The sequence below is a fragment of the Orycteropus afer genome, unplaced genomic scaffold, assembly GCF_000298275.1.
Source record: "Orycteropus afer afer isolate SDZICR_OR568_19922 unplaced genomic scaffold, OryAfe1.0 scaffold00187, whole genome shotgun sequence".
Taxonomy (NCBI): Eukaryota; Metazoa; Chordata; class Mammalia; order Tubulidentata; family Orycteropodidae; genus Orycteropus; species Orycteropus afer.
Genome location: NW_006921774.1, coordinates 4,312,834 through 4,318,536, shown reverse-complemented (window position 1 = coordinate 4,318,536; position 5,703 = coordinate 4,312,834).

The window sequence follows — 5,703 nt, the reverse complement described above, 5'->3', positions numbered from 1 at the left end:
AAAAGATAGGAGAGAGAATAACTTGTAAATCATGTCTAGGTGTCAGCAGCTGGTCGATCAAATCAGGGAGTCATGAGGGACTTGGGAGTTCATATAGTAATGGTTAGTAAAGTGGCTGGATTAAGAGAATTCACGGTATGCAAAGTATATTAGCAAGTGCTAGCAAAAGCATTTCATAAGAGGTCAGTCTACTAGCAGACATATGTTGAGTTACATGAGAATTTAATATAGCAGGCACACAGTAGGGAATAATTCACAAGTATAATATCTGAGGTAGCTTCAGCTAGCCTGGCAGTGGCTTTCACCACTTGAAGGCAGGTGGATAAGCACATACTACCAGATCACACTATAGACTACAATACCTCACAGGCCATTGTTGTCCCCCAGGTTGTTAGCTCAACATTCTCAGAACATTTCCAACTGTCTCAAGAACATATAATGAAAAATCCAGTTTATAATTAAACCACTAAACCCTCTGTCATCAAATTGATTCCTACTCATAGCAGCCCCCATGGGGTTTCCAAGGTGTAATCTTCATGGAAGTAAACTGCCACATCTTTCTCCTGCAGAACAGCGGGCAGACTCAAAACACCAACCTTTTGGTTAGCAGCCATTGCCTTAACCACTGTGCTACCAGAGATCCTTAGTTTATAATTGGAGAACCCCAAAGTGCAGATGAGAAGGAGAAATGCTTGTATTTTCTTTATAGCTTGAACCATCCTCAAAGAGGTGGAAAGAGTCCAGAACTGTTCCCTTCAAATATTGATTAAGATGTTGTGTTATTAAAGAAAACATTGGAATTCAAGTTCAACAATGCCTACACAGACCTAAGAATTACCCTGACTTGCTTCTTACTGGTGAGGGTGGAAAGGTCAAGATGCCTACTTTCCTTTTTGGATCTGTAGAAATCTCTTTTGCTGAAATAACATGTCCCAAATATTTTACTGAAGGCTCAGCAGACTAATTTTTCTCAGGAGGTTTTGTATTCCCTTGCATCTTGTTGTTGTTAGATGCCATTGAGTTGACTCTGAGTCATAGTGACCTGATGTGCAACAGAACAAAACACTGTCTGGTCATGTACCTTCCTCACAATCCTTGATATACTTGAGCTCATCATTGCAGCCATTGTGTCAATCCATCTTGTTGAGGATCTTCACCTTTTTCCACTGACCCTCTCTACTTTACCAAGAATGATATCCTCCAGGAAATGGTTCCTTCTGACAACATGACTACTATATGTTCTAATAATAATAATATACTATTCTGTATCCATCATATTGTGGAATGGTGGACAGACCAACAGGTAGTCCACATATTGGTATAAAACCAAATCATGTTGAAATATTAAAGACATTAAGTCAGAACATAATATTTGAGAAAAATATGTAGGCCTTCCAGTGAACTATGAACCATCACAGTCCAAGTGAATTGCTGTTCTTCCCATATAAAAGGAAAAAAAAAAATATATATATATATATATATATATATATATATATATATATAGACTAGCTTTGGTAGCGTAGTGTCTAAAGACACTTGACTGCTAACCAGAAGGTTGGTGGTTCAAACCAACCAGCCACTCCTCAGAAGGAAGGTGGGGCAATCTACTTCCACAGTGATACTGCCTCAGACAGCACATAACAACAAAAAACAACACTGCCTCAAAATCCAAGGAGGAGTCGCTATGAGATGGCACATAACAACAACAACAACATCAGTATAAACAAGAATGCTGAAAAAGGCACTACACAAATTCTGTATTGTGAAGTGAGTAACATTGGAAAGCATATTACTTAAAAGTAGGAATTTGAAAGTACTACAAAAGATGGAATTACAATATGATTAATGGCATGTAGATCTTGGACAAACCACCAACCTGGATTATTTTATTTTATTTTTTTAAATTGGAAAATCAAAGTGTGACAGGGACTGGTACAAGGAGTAATAATTCCCTTGACTAAAAAAGTCTTTATTGTTTTTTCTTTTAAAATTTTTATTGTGATTTGGGTGAAAGTTTCCAGAGCAAATTCATTTTCCATACAGCAGTTCACATACACTTTGTCTCAGATATTGACTGAAATTTCCCACAATGCAACAACTCTCTTCCCACTTCCTCTCTATACTTACCTCTTCCCTGTGTCCTTCCTTCCTATGCACTCCTGCCCCCTGAGCTGTCTCCCTGTGCATACACAGCCCTTCTATTCTCCCATGATTGATCTCTCCAAGCAGTGTATCTACCTAATATAAATGTTCAACTCATATGCCTATCTTTTGTTTGACTAGAAGCCACAGAAGTGGATTCAATTCCAGATCTAAAAGGCAGCTAGGGGGCATAGTCTCAGGGATTTCACCAGACTCTATCAGACCAGCAAACCTGGTCTTTTTTTTTTTTTATGATTTTGAGTTTCGTTCCACAATATTCTCCCACTTTATCCAGGATCTCCTACATAGATCCCCCTCCACGTGGTTGACAGTGGTAGCTGAGCACTATCTAGTTCTGGTCTCACAGTCATAGGCTAAGGATTACATGGGGTACCCATCCTTTGGACTAATTGTTTCCATGCGTCTTTGGTTTTCTTCATTATTCTTTGCTCTGGACAAGAAGAGACCTATTGTTGCATATAGATTTGATGAAACAATCTTGATTGATATATGCTAAGGCCCTACTTTGCTTCCCATTTCAAAGGATATTCAGATACTTTTTGGCAAACATTTAGATAAGTCTATTTGAATCTTACAAGTTCTACTGATAAAACTCAACTGACATCTGTGGCAGAAGTGGCCCACTAAGTTTCAGGGACCAAGGACAAAACATCCTCCCATAGGGGAAAGGTGAGCTTTGTCTCCAGCAGAGCTAAAATTAACCCATGCAGGTAACAAAGTGGTTGCTCTTGCTCCCTTAGATCATTGCCTTCATCTATGGTACAGTTAAGGATATCTAAAAGTGTTCCCCCCTATTCTGTAAGTTTTAAATTACCATTCTATTTGGACAAAAAGTTTCTCCCTAATAAATTAACTGGGAGCTCTGGTAGTATAATGCCTAAGACACTTGACTGCTAACAAGAAGGTTGGCGGTTCAAACCCACCAGCCACTCCTCAGAAGGAAGGTTGGGCAATCTACTCCTCTAGTGATACTGTCTCAGAAACCCAAGGAGGGGTCGCTATGATTGAGGTCCGAATTGATGGCATATAACAACAACAACAATAGAAATGGATGCGTACCCTTGATTGGGGTCAAAGACATGGGCACTGACATTGAAATAGGTATTATTACTCTAGGGTAGAAGCTTTTGAAAACTTGCAGAATTAATTGCAGATAGTGTGGTTCTTTTTTCAAGTGAAAATCTACATGTTTCTTCATTAATTTGTAAGGTTGTTTCCACTTGTGAATTTAGAACCACTAATAGAAAAGCCTATAATGTATTTCCAGAGATCCTTCATTTGGGCTTGAGTAGAGTTGATTGCAAAACATCAGATTTAACTTTTAATCAAAGATAGTTCTTTAAAAAATATCACAATAACAAATCCTAAAGGTTCTAGACTGGAGATACCTGGATTTATTCCAAAATTGGGGTTTAAATGTCTGATTGTGTCCAGAAAATTATGTTTGTTGTAACTGCAAAGACAGAAGATTATTCTGTTGAGACTTCTTCTGCAGCTTGGATTCATTAGTCTTTTGTTCTACAATTTGGGCCATCTCAAATGCTAAAGTAGTTAATAGTGAAGTTTCAGCATTATCACATTTTAACTGATTTCATTTAAGAAAGTCAGCTAGTTTAGGGTGTAGTGCCCCTATATTAATGGAATTGAAGACTATCTTGACTCTATCATATTCCAGTTTCAACCTCAAATATTCCATAAAAAATTTAAATGATCTCCATAATTATAAACATTTTCCTCTTTTTCTTGCTTGCAAGCCTGAATTTTAGCCTAATCATTTTTTCAAGGAAAAACTTTTGGAAGCATTCTATTAAATTTGCTATAATGGCTTTAATCTGAGTTGTAACACTGTATTGGAGACATTTGGTTGTATGGACAATGATTTACATGGTACTATTTATTTAGCTTCTTCCAATGCTTTTCACCATCTTCTGATTCCTAGCAGCATGTGCAACAAATTATATACAGGTCAGCCAGTCCAAGAGCATAAGTCTTTGCCAGAATTGTGAATTCTTATTTAAATTTCTAAGGATTTTCTTGCAGATTGGGGAATTCTTTAACAATGACAAGAAGTCCTACTTTAGACCTACGATGCAGGGGTGGTACAAGGGTAACATCAAGCTGTCCTATTCCAGCTTTGAAATTTTACTCATAACAATCTCTCCTTAGGTTTCCAAGGCAGTATCACTATGGAAGTAGATTGCCCAACCTTCCTTCTGAGGAGTGGCTGGTAAGTTTGAACCATCAACCTTCTGGTTAGCAGTCAAATGGCTTAAGTACTATGCCACCAGTCAGTACTATTTTCTTTTAGAGGCACTAAACTGTTCTGGCACCATAATTGTGGACCATACACAAAGTAGGACTTCCAGAGAGAAATTCTCTTTGGTTCTTAGAAGGGATGCTCCTTATCTTACCAAGTATCAGCATGTGCCAACAAGAAGGTATGGTAATACAAAATGCACCCTTAGAGAAACAAAAAAGGAAAACACTTTCTGCAGAGAGTTATACTTTTACCCACTAGATGGCAGATACACTACAGTCTAAATTTCTACCCAAAATGGTGCAAACCATGAACAGAAATCAGAGACAAAAGATCCAAAGCTCATAAAGCCACACTGAAACATTAACAGTTCCAGAGTTTGAAAAAATACTACAGGGAGCTTTGCCTCATACCCTTGAAATTTGCAAGACCTGAAAAACACTTCAGTAAATAGTTTCTCAAACTGCAATTCACAACCAGAAAACAAAAGAAAGTCCAATGTGCACACACTTAACAAGATGTAACCAATATTATATATAACTGGGAACAAAAGAAAGGAAAAAAGAAACAGGAAGAAAAAAAATCCTACTAGATCTGTTAAGAAATATTCAGGACTCTAGTTCTGAAAGAGACGTACTACATTGGCCATCACTCATTTTTTGAGAACATTTACCTCAAGCCAGCTCTTGAAGAATAAAAAAAAGTGGGAAGAATATTCTAAGTGGCCCTTTTATCAGTCTCTTAGTCCAATTTTCAGCTCATTAGTTTCTCTGGAGAAGCTGACTCTGAATCCTGCTGACTACGCCAATAGTATTAGAGAAACAAAAATGCTTGCTCCACTGAAATAAAATTCAAGAGATTTACTGAAGCCAGAAATAGCATTGCAAGGAGAGATCAAGAAACCTTAGGCAGAAACTCATGGATCTCAGGTAAAAAGCAAGTCACAAGTAATTGTTGTGCTGATTGAAAAAATAAAAGTACAGTATCCTGATTGGCTTACAGTAATTAAGATCAGTTCAAGCTGGGACAAAGTGAACCATACTTTTAAACATTATTGATTATAATCATACAACTAAAATGCATTGAGTGGGTCAAAGAAATAATTTCAAGACAAAATACAACAAAGGGATTTCATGTTGATTACAAAGTGTTGGCATGATGGATATTTCTAGGGACTTAGTAAAAATTACCTAGCTGGCAAGATGGCGGACTAGGCAGAAGGATTGCACAGACCCTCTTCAACAAAGAAAAGGGAAACCAATTAACACAGACACAGAAGATAA